The sequence below is a fragment of the Camelus bactrianus genome, chromosome 8 (assembly GCF_048773025.1).
Source record: "Camelus bactrianus isolate YW-2024 breed Bactrian camel chromosome 8, ASM4877302v1, whole genome shotgun sequence".
NCBI classification, from domain to species: Eukaryota; Metazoa; Chordata; class Mammalia; order Artiodactyla; family Camelidae; genus Camelus; species Camelus bactrianus.
Window position 1 is genome coordinate 1,803,426 of NC_133546.1, and position 12,135 is coordinate 1,815,560.

At 57.6% G+C, this 12,135-nt stretch overlaps 1 long non-coding RNA gene across 1 annotated transcript; it reads right to left on the minus strand.

The window, feature by feature from the left end:
* Window positions 1-5,936: 5,936 nt before the first annotated feature.
* LOC141578456 (uncharacterized) lies at window positions 5,937-7,044 on the minus strand. Its single transcript, XR_012508840.1, has 2 exons — window positions 6,906-7,044; window positions 5,937-6,245 (listed from the first exon to the last, which is right to left on the minus strand). It is a non-coding gene; the product is annotated as an uncharacterized LOC141578456 (long non-coding RNA).
* Between the last annotated feature and the right edge of the window lie 5,091 nt (window positions 7,045-12,135).

A 12,135-nucleotide genomic window follows, 5' to 3' on the forward strand; every position in this document is an offset into this window, starting at 1 on the left:
CCCTCCAAAGGGGCCACTTTAGAAAAGCGGGTGCTTGCTCAGCTTTCTCTGGTCATTTATTTGTCTTTCTCTTTGTCACTGTTTTGAATAGAAGACGATATCCAGTGGTCCCTTGGCGGGAGTCATATGGTCCACTAGATTATTGACTTTGCCTCCAATTTCCTCGCTGACTGCTACATTTCTGTTGCTCTAGGGAAGCACAGAGCAACTCAAAATGCATCCAGTCCACGGAACCCCCTGCGCATTTTAACTTTAACCTGGGAAAAACTCTCTTTAATTCTCTACTCTTTTCATTGACAGCTTGTATTATTATTATTATTACTGTTACTATTATTACTATTACTATTACTATTTTTGGCTTTCAATGTGTTTGTGAATTAGTTTCTCTCGTAGCTCTTGCTTTTAAGAAAAAAGTTCCAGTTGTCATTTTGACACTAACTTTACTTGAAAAGTCCATGCACACAGCACTGCTGCGCCGAGCAGGCTGAAACCTCACTTGCAGGAAAATCTTTGAAATTAATGTGAATATTTCGTCTCCCACCAAGAGACGAACCCCTCTATTGTCAACCAAAGCAATTTTTTTAACACCGTGAGCATCTTTACTAGCATTTCTAAAGAGTAACATGCAAATGAAAACTGACAATTATGGAAAGCATGAATATTTATTGGCTTCCCATCATGTGCTTGGCATTGGAGCCACGCAGTTACCAGGCGTCATCTGTTCCATTAATTCTCCCGGCTGTGCAAGGGGTGGGAGCGGCCCTTCTGTGATGGGTGAGGAGGGTTTTCCAGAGCCGCGGAGCAAACGTTTACTCCTCATGGTCTTTGTTCCTCCAAATCTCGGCTTGTACCCACCCAGTTGTCTGTCCCGACGTGGCCCCTCTCCTGACACCTGGCCTCTCTTCTCTGGAAACTTCCCTCCGTCTCCCCATCACCTCCAGGGCTCGCAGAGGGCAGAGCTTACACTGATGGTGCTGAGAGCTTCCAATCAGCTTCAGTCCCTGTTCTGTAGAAAACACACAAGAGGAAGACCCCCAGCTGGGAACTTCGGGCACCTGGGCTGGCCCTCCAGCAGGCGGTTTTGAGACAGGAGGGAAGGGGGCAGGCACAGCCATTCAAGGAATGACACAGCAATTTACACTAAAATGGTGGAGATTCAATGCCCAGTAGACTTTGAGGCTCAAGATGGCAGGGGATTTGACTTCCAGGAGACCTTGAGCTGCATTATATGCTCACTGTGATATATTAACACCGTAAGTGGCCCTCCCGCAGGCGCCATGACAGCTCTGAGGCTGACCATGAAAAGTCCACGAGCAGGGATGGCTAGTTCCTGGGCCTCCCCCACTTCCCCACAGTCGTTGGAATAATTCTCCCACCTGCTAGCATATGAATTACTGAGCCCACAGAAACCAGCCCCCCGCGCCTCGTGGCCTTTGTCGTGCCTTCTGCACCGCCTCTGGGGTGCACGCCTCTCTGAGTAAATCTGTCTTCGCTCAGCTGTGGCTCGTGCCTGCATTCCTTCCTGCACAAAGCCAAGGACCCACACTTGGCAAGGTGCATCCCAGGGACTCAGCCGAGACCTGGGACACAGCCCTCCTCTCACCCCACGTTCTTTTCCTGCATCAGTTTCAGTGACAAATGGCCACATTCACAGCAGGAGCTGGAACGCCGTCTGCACCCGGGGGGGGGGGGGGGGGGGGCGGGGAGCGCGGAGGGCGCCGCAGCAGAAGCACTGGCAGGCACTTTCTGGGTGGGGGGCAGGTCTGCGCTCTCGGGACCTGAGTTTAGCAGGCATGAGATGTGAACAGAACACACGTCTGTAGGTTCAGATGGATGCAGACGTAAAGAAAAGAAAGTGTGTTACCTAAGTGATTGGGTCTGTCTGGTTTTAAAAACATCTCTGACTTGACATCTGTGATTGCTGCGGGTTGAACTGTGTCCCCCCCAAAGACATGTTTAGGTTCTGAGTCTGCACCTGTGAAGTGACCTAACGTGGAAACAGGGCCTTTGTAGACAGAATCAGATAAGGTGAGACCATTAGGGTGGGCCCTGATCCCCTGTGATGAGCGTCCTTATAGGAAGGAGGGTGCCACGTGGGGACAGAGTCCCAGGAGAACGCGTGAGGGGACAGCAAAGCCCCAGGGGGAGCAATGTGGGGAGGCGGGACAAAGGCAGGGGACAGACCCTCCCAGGACCCTCCCAGAGAGCCCGCCCTGTGAGCCTAGACTTCAGACCTCTGGCCTCCAGAACTGAGAAAGAATAAACTTCTGTTGTTTTAAGCCGCCCAGTTTGTGGCACCCTGTTAGGGCAGCCCTGGGACACCAACCCAGTGACCCTGGAAGATTGTCCCTATGCTGACACGAGCCTGAGGGATGGCGGCTGTGACGGCATCTTCCCGCGAGTGTACGTTGCATCCTCGGCCAGGACCACAGCCAAGGAGGACAGGAGCGAGTGTAGCTGTCCCCACCTGTGCCCGTGAGAGGATGGAACCCGGTCACTTGGAGAGTCTCTGGGCGGACACCCAGAGTGTGTGATCACGGTCTGTGGAGAACAAGTCTGTCCTCGGCAGCTTTGTCACGCAGCAGGACCCCGGCGCTGGGCGACTCCTCACGGACATCCAAGGCGGCGGTGTTGTCCCCCACATCATGGAAAGATGGGAGGAGCTCCCTGCACTACGGCCCCAGGAACCCGAGGGGCCGCTGACGTCCTGTGCTCTGAGCTGGGGGCAGAGCGGCCTGTGGAGGCTTTCCTCCTTCCCGCTGTCCGTCACCTTCCGCTCAGATCAGACCTCGGCCACGATGAAGAGCCCTGGCCCCCCAGCGGTCGCCCCATCACCCTCCTTTCCAGCCTGATGGCTCCCCCAGGAGAGGCGGGGTCACCGCGTTCTCACCCCTCAGCCCTGACCTTCCCCTGTCACACCTCTGGCTGGTCCCACCATCAATGCAGAACTGCGGGTTCTGATGCCCACGTTCCTGTCCCCGCCCCTGCAGGGCTGGGTCTTGGACACAGGTCTTTGCACAGCACCCCAGAGTCAGGGGCGTGTGCCACGTCTCCAGGCGGACACTGATGTCGGCTGAAGAGCACCAGGAGCAGGGCCTGCGGGGATGAATGCGGCCTGTGCCGCCCTCTGGGCTGGCGGGGCAGGTGGGAACCGGATCCCTCGGTTAGATTCCAGGATGTCGGCAGCTGACAGCTGGGTGCACATGGCCAGAATGGTCCTCTTCTAAGACTGGCTTTCTCTCCACCTTTCCCCACCCCTGTTCTGTAATCAAACACCAAAGCACAAAAGGTTAGACTTTCTGCTTGTTTTTCACCTAAAATGCCCTGGGGAGTGTTCTGAATCCTGGGACTTGAAAAGGAAAAAAACATTTGCTTTTAAATAGCACTCCCACCCTGGGAGATTCCTCCAGATCTGACAGCATCACGGCCCCCAGTCTACAACCCAGACACTGCTGAGGGCCGACTGCCTTCCCCCACTCTGCCCAGGGCTCTTCTGGCATTTTCTGATTCACAGTCACTAAAGCTCTAACAGACTGTTACACACACCATCTCCTTTAACAGACGCAAGGACAGAATGGTAAAGAGCAGTGCGGGGCAGAGGGCCTAAAAGGAGAGCGGGGCCGGCAGGGGACCCGGGGCTGGGAGGGGTTGCTGCTGTGGGGGGGGGCCACTGCAGGTGTGGCCCGAGGGGAAGGGGCAGACAGGGCTTAGGGGAGGATCTGAGGGAGGCACAGGCCGCCCACCTCTGGCGTCCCCTTGTGTCCCCACGGTCCTCTCCCTAGGGGTCTCCCACCCCCAGGCCAGGTTCTCTTGTGGCTGCAGACGCTATAGACCCGAGGCCCCAGGAGGGTCTGCGAAGGCTGTCCTGCGGCGTGTAGGTCAGGCGGGAAGGCACCACCCCTGATTCTTGAGCTGAGAGCTCCACGCCCACCTGGGAAAGCATGTCCGCCTGCTTGGAGGTTTCCTCCTTCCTCGGGGATTTAGGGGCCTGTCCCCTGTCACCATGTGGTGCTTCGTTGTAGGGGCAGGGTCCCAGCCTCCTGCTGGGCGGGCCCCAGATCTGAGGGCTAGGACTTGGGGACCCGGAGGAGGCAGAGGAAGGGTAGGGTGATGCTGAGGGTTGGAAGGGGCATGTCCCGCGATGGTCCCCTGACACCTCCCCCAGGCAGTGACTTGCCCCATCCCCACTGCTGACTTGGGTCTCTGGGAGCCTGACCAGCACAGCAAGCCCCAGGCTGGAGCCACGGCCCCCAGTGCCAGGCACGTGCGCACACGCACACACACACATGCACACACGCAGGCACACACGTGCACACACACGCACAGGCCAGTGCCACCCTCACCCACACCCTCTGCTGCCAGGACCCCGAGGGCCCAGGCACTGCCCTTTGGGCATCTCCCCTGCGGCCTGGCCCTCTGAGCCATCTCTTCCCCAGGGAGCCTCCTGGCCTCGGGACGGCCACACTCTTGTGGATGAGGGGCCTTGTCTCGGGGTCTGATGAGAAGACAGCCGTTCTGAATTGCTGCCTGGGCACTTCACAGTGTGATCGCACTGCTCACATCCGGGGTCGGGACATTTAGGACCTGAGCCCAGGATTCCTGCTGCAAGTTTCTGGACACCTTTGAAAATAGCCCCTGAGAGGTGAGCCCTTGAAAGCTGCTGACCCCTGCCCCGGCCACCTTAGAGGGGAGAGGTGCTGCTACCCTGGTGGCCGGGGACCTGTGCGGGGGCTGCCTCCCCAGCTCATTGTACCGCCCCAACCCCACCCGACCCGGGACCTGTAAGGAACAAGTCTGTGACCCCACTTCCTTTGTGTGACTGTATTCATGCTGTGCCTTCCATCAGAATGACCCTGGGGTTTCCCTTCCCCAAAGTGGGAGCTTGGACGCTTAGGGAGCTCCCTGCCTACGACCCGTGTGGCATTCGTGCCCGCCCCCCCCCCCCCAGTTCGGTGGGACGATCTGCACGTCCTCAATTCAGCACGCCAGCTCCAGGCCCCCAGCACAGGCGGCCCGGCCCTCCGGGTTCCCTCGGACTTGCCAAGTCACGTCACTGTGACCCGCGGCCTCGCCTCCCGCGCTCCAGGGAGAGGTCTGAGGTGTGTGTTTGACTTTCCAGTTTTAGAGGGCATAAAGAAGCCCATCTTCTCCCATGTCCTCCGGGCCTCCTTCGGGGGCCCCCAGCTAGGTGAGCGGGGTCCCTGCCCCCACCCCGGGCGCCCCTACTGGGAAGCCCCGCCCCGGGAGCTCCCGCAGCCCTGGGGACAGATGTACCAGGGGAGGCGTGAAGTGAGGCTCTTCCAGAAGCGACGCCACCCAAACTGACGCTTAGTGCCTGTTCTAAACAAAATGTACCTGCCTCACAGGCTCATTTTTATGACCGTCCCTTCACCTGTCTTCCGGTCCGGTGATCCCCCCGCCCCACCCCCAGCTCCTGGACACCTTCGCGGACTGTGTCGAGGGCCAGCGCTGGAGCCCAGCTGGCGGCCGGCTCGGGCCGGGGGTTAACATGAAGGACGGTGCGACCTGTCTCCCAGCTCACGCGTCCAACCTGGAGGAAACACCTCCTCTCGGCTCCAGGAAGCAGCTCGGTCCTAAGGGCCCTCCTGTGTGGTTTCAGCTGTGGAAGCTCACACCCGGCGGGGGCAGGGCTCGGCTGCTGGACGTGGAAAAGCTCCCCCAGCCATTCCGACACCCCCACAGGTCAGAAGTCTCGGGCCCTGCAGAGCTGAGCCGCCCATCGCCGGGGCCAGCCGCCTGAGTCGGAGCCCACCCACCTCTGACTCGCAGGACATCCTGGAGTAGAAAGAAGCTTTTTTGAACGACGACGGGGAACAAGGGAACAATTCAAACGAAGACGTGGGAGAAGAAAGGCTTGGCTCTCTTCTTCCTCCCCTCTGTGGGAAGTGTTTCCAAATGCTCATCCCACCACACACTTAATTAGCAAAAGTTTATTTTTTTCCCTTTTTGTTATGCTGATTGCTTTTGTCTGCTTTTGTCAGGTTTTGAATAATTATAATCTGTTGTGATTTCTTATATAGTCTAAATGATTTTTCTCATTTGAACTTCACTTTGTGCCTGAATTTTGTATGCTTTTCCTTAGGAAGAGCCCCCAAGTTGCCCTTGGATCCTGGGGTGGCCCCTCCTCATGGAAACACGAAACTGGGGGTGGGAGCTGCGGTGCAGAGGTGTGGGTCCCAGCCACCGTTGGGGCAGCAGTTTGGCCACCACAATCCAATGAGAGTCTGAGAACAGAAAGGAGAAGAAAGCTTTTGAGCAGTTGCTGTGGGTCTGGAATTTGGGGAGTGGCAGAGATGTCAGGGAAGAGGTTTAAGGAGTGCTGAGTGCTGCAGGAGTTGCTCGCACTTCCGCTGGGTGTGTGTGTGTTTTAGTGGGAGGAGGAGAAGGAGGGTGGGGGGCAGAGAAAGACAGAAACACAAATATTTTTTAAACATTTTTCCTTCTGGCAGCTAGAGTTTACTTGAATGTTGCTTTAAACCAAGATCGAGCCACATGGGACCTGGGTTTGTCAGGTTACACTGTGATGGATGGTCAGGACCGTCCCTCCTCTGTGGGACTCCCTGGCGCCCGGCCAACTGACCTGCGGTGTGTCTTGGTCACTGAGCACCTCCCCCCTCCCCCCCACGCTGGGGAGCTTCTGTCGCCCAGCCGCAGTCTGGGCGCCCCTTCAGGTCCAGCTGGTTGGGTTACTGGCCCCGGAGGGAGTCCTGGAGGCAGAGCTGCGCCAGCTGCCCACATCCTCCCAGCCCCCTCCCCTCACCCCGCCCGCCCCCCACCCATCCCCCACCCATGACCCCCACACCACGGTCCAGCCAAGCTCTCCCCAGCCCCAGCGCCTTCGTCCATATTGCTCCTCCCTGTCTCTGCCTGCTGGCCCTGCGCACCTTCAGGTAGAAGACCCTCTTGTGGGAGGCACGTCCCATCTTGGGGGGTTGGCGGCTGCTCTAGGTCTGCGCCTGGAGTCTGGCAGGGACCTCCTCATCGGGGACCAGGTCTGGTGCTGTCTGTGTCCCCAGCACCGCGCCCGGAGCCTGGCTCACAGTGGGCGTTCTCCCCAGGGCAGGACCTAAGACGCATCTGCCGTGTGTTCAGAGGAGAGAAGGGTTCTTGTCCCTGCGTCACGATGGGGCTCAGAGAGGCGCCTCCAGCCTGTGGTCCCTCGGCTGGCGAACAGGAGCGGGAACCCCTCCCGCCGCACCCCTCGCAGGGGGCCATCTCCCCCTCCCTTCTCAGAAGGACACCTGCCTCGCTGCGGAGCGGATTTAATGTCACGTGAGCCCGTTGCAGTTCTTCCAGGGTCTCCGAGGGAATCCAGAGACCACGACTTGACTGCCGTGTGCCCTTCGGGTGGGGTGGGACCCTCGTGGGGCGGCCCGCGGCCCGTGGGCTTTGGAGCAAGGGCTTGGGCACGCCCAGTCTTCTCGCGTGCAGGGGTAGGAGGTCACCACCTCCTCCAGGGCTGAGTGCAGCTTCGCGCTGAACGTGGAGGAGGGCGCAGGCCGCCGGCCCTCCTAGGAGGCAGCCCGGGGGTGCGCGTCCCCGAGGAGCTCGCACCTGCAGGGGCAGCCCACGAAGTCCTGGGGCCCTAAGGGAGTGGGCTTGCCCTGGAGCAGCCAGCAGCCAGGAAGTCAGCCTGCAGGGGCTTCACGCTGTCTAGGGGCACAGAGAGGGGCGGAAGGGAGACTGGGTGCCCCTCTAGGGTGCAGGGGGAGGGTCAGGACAGGCCGGCCTTGGGAGCTTTGGAAGAATTGATGGGACGAGAGGGAGGGTGAGCCTCCCACACGGCAGAGGTGTCCCAGGGAGCTTGTCTGGACCCAGGCCAAGGCTACCGGCCTAAGGTCTTTTCTGCACCTGCAGCAGGTCTGAATAACACCAATGGCAGGTGTGGGGTCCCAGGGACTAGGATGGGACCTGGACTCCACTTTCCCTGCTGATGTGAGCTCATCACCCCAGGTTCACCTGGTAAAGCCCTAGCTACCTCGTCCATGAATGGGAACCTCCATGCAGGTCTTGCAGGGTTGCTGTGGGATGGAAAGAGCTCACCTGTGCCCAGGTCCAGGCCCGCAGCTGGCGCTCTCTGGGGACAGCGTGGGGACCCCTCGTGTGCTGCTGCCTCCTTGCCTCTTCTTCCTGGCTGGCTCCAACTGCGGCCCCTGGGACCCCCACGGCAGCCTGAATCACCATTTCCAGAAGGCTGGACCCTGTTCCCAAGACTCTCCATCAGTAGCCGCTACTTCTGTCCTCCAGAAAATGCCTTTGTATCAAGATTCCACTGGTCCACCCACCACCCAATGCACCCGCATTGGTGACCAGCCCAGTGTGGACTCAGGCCCCAGGGGAGGCTGTGTGTCTCTGCTCATCGGGGTGGGACACGGAAGGGAGCTGCCACTAAGGCCCAGGCCCCTGGCTCAGCTCTGCCTTGGAAACTTCCCCCAAGGAGTAAGGTCCCTTGGGTGGCAAGTGGACCCCACGACTTTGAGGAAGCTCGCCAAGGAAAGGCGTCGGGGCCAGTGGTCGCTGGGCAGAAGTGTGCCAGCATGGCCTTGTGCTGCAGCCCCTCAGTCCTGGGGGGGTCCTTCTGGCAGGGCTGACAGCGTCCCCCTCTCAGCAGTGCAGACATGGAGATGCAGGGAAGTTACAGGACTCCCCGAGAGTGTGCAGTGCATGAGCAAACGAAAGCCCCTTCGTTCCAAAGTCTCACAGTCGAATTTGGGGTGCATATGTGTGTGTGTGTTGGCTCAAATTCAAGACCAGTCTCTTTTCTAGAAAATCCTGTGGTGCTCCTTTCCATTCTACTCACCCCACTACTGCCAACTAACCACAGAGATGGTTCTATTCAGCTTTTGAAAGACATTTGCATTTTTTTGAGGTTCCTTCAAGCCTAAAATGAGTTGTCATTGTGACTTGGAACAGTTAGATTTCACCAGAGTTGGAAGCTTCCAGGAGGGAGGGGGCATCCTGGTGTGACTCTGGCACTTGATGGGGACTGAATGGAGCTGCTGGAAGAGAGGGAGGGAGGGAGGGAGGGAGGGCCCAGCCAACAGAGTCTGGAGCGAAGGCTGGAGGGTAGAAATAACCTGCGGCCGCCCACAGGTGTGGCCCCTGTGGCCCTAGCACAGCGATGCTGGAAAACACGAGCTGCTCATTGTGTCCCGTCTCTTCCCTTGCAGGTGCTGCTGCCCTTCAGGGGGGTGTTTCCGTCGGGTTATCAGCCGGTGGTTTTCTGGGCTGAATTGCGTCTTCGCTGCTGCTGGATTATACTTTCAACCTGTCTGGAGCCTTAATTCATATTCATGCTGTATACGGATGAAGTTAAAATTAAATGAACTAATTTCAACTTTTCACCTCAGAAACTTCACCGAGGAGAGCAGAGGGGAGGAAATCGGGGTCAGGCTGGTGACTCAGTGGTCCACCGGCCTGTGGGCTGACCTCTGCTCGCCCGTCCCGCGGTCCTGCCCCGGAAGCGGCATCAGAACTCCTGTCCGTCCCGCTCTCGCGCGATGGTTATGGGCATCTAAATAAGTTTCTTGTTCTGACTCTTCTCTTTGGGCCCCGAAAATATCAGGCTGACAGACCCAGTGACCTCAAGAAGAGATGCTCACACTGACCACAGCCGGCATCACGGATGCTGGCCACACACCGGACACCGTGCTGAGCCCGGCGTGTGTGAGCACCCTGGGGGGGGGGGCTGTAGACCCCATTTGATGGACTGGAAAATCCGGCACAGAAGGACAGGGAAACGTGTCACCATTGGCGCAGCCAAGCTGAGTCGGCATCGTCCCTCTTCCCACACCCTGATCTTGCTGCCAGAAACCACTCACTTGTGCTGATGTGAACGTGCCCCCGGGAAGCTCCACTTCAGCGGGTTTTTTTCTTTTTCTCCCCCATAACTGTTTATCAGAATGTGAATATATTCCAAAACAACAAGTAAACAGAGCCCAGTCACAGAGCATGCGTAAGACACAAAGTAGTGATTTACAAACAGCAGGACCTTCACAACCAAGCCACCAAATAATAGAACGGCTGCAGAAGAAAACAAGCCACACCCGGGGCCGGAGCCCCCAGCGCACTCGTCGGGGCCCAAAGCGGCGGCCTGACGGCGCCACGCGCCCGTGTTTGAGTCCCGGTGCGGTGGCTTGGAATGAGAAGGACTATGAAAAGGAACATGTGCGTGTGTGTGCGTGACTGTGCACCAGCAACTACACACTGGAAACTGACTGCTCTTCAACAACAACAACGGAAGTCCTGGCGCGCAGCTCGGGCACCGGGCTTCTCCCGTCTGCACGACCTGGGTCGCAGCACCACCGGCTCCCGGGGATGTGATGACGGCTTAGGGTCTGCACACGTGGATTCTGAGGACAACGCTGGCTCGGTGGGAGCAGCCTGCATTCGACACGGACCCCAGGCTGGGATGGCTTTTGTGACCATCGATGGAAATTTTGTGCTGAAAAACTGTGTTTTAAACTAAGCCATATGAAAAATGTCTTCTTAAAACTCACAGCTTTGTGGCTACTCTTACTAAGGCCGTGTGGTTGTATCCGTTTACAAGAGGCCTCAGTTTGGTCTGCGTAACAAATGACTACAGACTCGGGGCGTCAACCACAAACGTTTATTTCTCCTAGCCCCGGAGACCGGGAAGTCCAAGATCAGGGTGTCGGCCGAAGTGGTGTCCTGTGAGAGCACCCCCTCCTGGTTCACAGATGGTCCTCTTCCTCCTGTGTCCTTGTGTGCGAGAGAGAATTCGGGCTCTCTGGTCCTTATAATAACTAATCCCCCAAGACCTAAGCACCCCCTGAGGGCCCCAGCTCCTAATATTCTTTTGGAGGTTAGGGTTTCAACATATGAATTTTGGGCAGGTGCGAACATGCCGTCCACGACACTAGGCCATTTCCAATAGCCTTTTTGAACTACCATTAATGTGGACAAGCTGGGATGGCCAGGTACGATGTGTCTCCTGAGTCAATACCCTTTGCATCTTCCAGCCTTCCTCGTCTTCTCAGATTTCAGAGACCTGCGTTAGGACCACAGGGAGACAGGAAGCGGATGCTGCCCGGAGCAGGTGCAGGAAGCGGGAATCTTTTGACTAGATAGAGCCGGCTGCAAATAACAGAGCCCAGGGCTGGGGAGAGACAGGAACAGAGAAGCTGCAGCTCAGGATGGAGACGCAGGAGGATCGGGGTGGGGGCTGCCAGGACCCCCAAGCCGGAAGGCACTGGAACGAAACTGCTGAGGGGCCACAGAGCTCCTTTCAGGAAGCAGGAGACGCTGAAAGCGGGGGACATGAGCAGACGACACCCAGCGGTTCCCCGGCCCCCTGTGTTTCCAGCGGAAGCTGGGAGAGATGGCAGAGGGCAGGAGGCAGCTCCATGTCCTCCTGGAATTCCCCCACTCACGGGGGCGGGGGGAGAGCAGGGCCACAGACTCTCAGGCTTGGACGGGGCGGGAACTTGGAGGCGTATCTGCCTGCTTTTGTCTGATCCTCTCCGCCCTGTCCCAGCCCTGACTCAGGCCAGCCTGCCACTCCCATCCACAGAGCCCTCTTTGGACAACTTTCACCTGCAAGCAGCTGCCTCTGTCTTTGACCAGGTATGCAAGAGACAGCACTTGTGTTCCCCGGATGGATGGGACCGTGGGTGGACAGACAGATGGACGGATTTAATACCCTCTGCATTTTGAGATGTGCAAAGACGTTATCAATAAATTCATGATACTAAAATTTTGGTGAAAAGGGTTGCATTCAAATGTGCATGTTTCATTTTAGTTCAAGTCTGACCCTTGGATGCACCAAGAACCACACAATTTCTCCTCAAATACAGGAAGGGTGGGACACAGTCCCTCATAAGTCTTCCAGTCCCTGCAGCAGCTCCTCGTGACACGTGGTTTCAGTCCCCGGTCACTCCCGCCCGTTCCCAGTTCCTTTGTCAGTGTATTAAAACGTGGGCTCCAGACCTAAAGTACCTCAAGTCATGTGACCACAGGAGGGAGGTGGTAGCTTTTCTTGTTCTGTGGACCTTCTTTCAAGAATGCAAATCAGGAAGCTACCTTTAATTAACGGCCAGTGTCACCGAGGACAGCCTGACCCTGCGCTCCATCCACACCCTTCGTCTCTTACAT